This window comes from Colobus angolensis, unplaced genomic scaffold (assembly GCF_000951035.1).
Source record: "Colobus angolensis palliatus isolate OR3802 unplaced genomic scaffold, Cang.pa_1.0 Scaffold239, whole genome shotgun sequence".
Lineage (NCBI taxonomy): Eukaryota > Metazoa > Chordata > Mammalia > Primates > Cercopithecidae > Colobus > Colobus angolensis.
This window is the reverse complement of record NW_012115588.1, coordinates 88,534-90,215: the sequence shown is the minus strand read 5'-3', so window position 1 is coordinate 90,215 and position 1,682 is coordinate 88,534. Positions and strand designations below refer to the sequence as shown.

The 1,682-nt window shown below is 51.0% G+C and overlaps 1 protein-coding gene across 1 annotated transcript in view; it reads right to left on the bottom strand.

Annotated features, from left to right (window-relative positions):
* The window catches only part of TEF (thyrotrophic embryonic factor), a 36,283-nt gene that overhangs the window by 6,287 nt on the left and 28,314 nt on the right, over positions 1-1,682 (bottom strand). The gene's annotated exons all lie outside the window — the stretch shown is intronic.

The window sequence follows — 1,682 nt, the reverse complement described above, 5'->3', positions numbered from 1 at the left end:
CTCCGCCTCCCGGGTTCATGCCATTCTCCTGCCTCAGCCTCCCGAGTAGCTGGGACTACAGGCGCCCGCCACCACAGGCGCCCACCACCAAGCCTGGCTATTTGTTTTGTACTTTTAGTAGAGATGGCGTTTCAGCGTGTTAGTTAGGATGGTATGGATCTTCTGATCTCCTGATCAGCCCACCTCAGCCTCCCAAAGTGCTGGGATTATAGGCGTGAGCCACCGCGCCCGGCCTAAAACATTAAATTTTTATATTCCCTTAACTGCTGTGATTTCAAGATCTCCACTAATGAGAAACAGCTGCATCTCTCCAGGGACACAGACTGAAGAACGGAAATGGGTTCCAATTTTTTTTTTTTTTTTTTTTTTGAGACAGGGTCTCACTCTGTCACCTAGACTGGAGTACCATGGTGTGCACATGGCTCACTGCAGCCTTGACCTCCTGGGCTGGAGTGATCCTCTTGCCTTAGCCTCCTGATTAGCTGGGACCGTGGGTGCACAACCACATGTCTGGCTAATTTTTTTTTTTATTTTATAGAGACAGGGTTTCACTATGTTGCCAGGGTTGGTCTCAAACTCCAGGGATCAAATGATCTTCCTGCCTCTGCCTCTGAAAGTGCTGGGATTACAGGTGTGAGCCACTGCACCTGGCCAGGTTCCACTTTTTTTTTTTTGAGACTGAGTCTTGCTCTGTCGCTCAGGATAGAGTGCGGTGATACAATCTTGGCTCACTGCAGCCTCCACTTCCCCGGTTCAAGTGATTCCCCTGACTCAGCCTTGCGAGTAGCAGAGACAACAGGCATGAGCCACCACACTTGCCTAGTTTTTGTATTTTTAGTAGAGACAAGGTTTCGCCATGTTGGCCAGGCTGCTCTTGAACTGCTGAGCTCAAGTGATCCACCCGCCTCGGCCTCCCAAAATGCTGGGACAAGCGTGAGTGACCGCGTAGGCCTGGGCTCCACTTTTGAGTCCCTGAGACACGTCTGTCACTGTGCCATCTAGTCATTTAGTCCTTTTTTTTTTTTCCAGGAGTCTTACTCTGTCTCCCAGGGTGGAGTGCAGTGGTGTGATCTCAGCTAACTGCAACCACAGTCTCCTGGGTTCAAGCTATTCTCCTGCCTCAGCCTCCCAAGTAGATGGGACTACTGGAGCCCACCAGCACGCCTGGCTAATTTTTGTATTTTTAGTAGAGACGGGGTTTCACTATGTTGGCCAGGATGGTCTCAATCTCCTGACCTCATGATTCACCTGCCTCCACTACTTTGTACACTATTTGGCAGGGTCTACACAAGCTGAATATACGCACATCCAATGACCTAGCCATTCCCCACCACGCCTGGCCGGTCTCAATCTCTTGATTTCATGATGTGCGCCTGCCTCAGCCTCTCAGCGTGCTGGGATTACAGGTGTGAGCCACCATGTCTGGCCCAAAAACATTTTTTTAAATTAGGTGGTGTGGGCCGGGCTCACGCCTGTAATCCCAGGACTTTGAGAGGCTGAGGTGGCTGAATCACGAGGTCAGGAGATCAAGACCATCCTGGCTAACACAGTGAAACCCCGTTTCTAGTAAAAATTCAAAAAATTAGCCAGGCGTGGTGGTGGGTGCCTGTAGTCCCAGCTACTCAGGAGGCTGAGGCAGGAGAATGGTGTGAACCCGGGAGGCAGAGCTTGCAGTGAGCCGA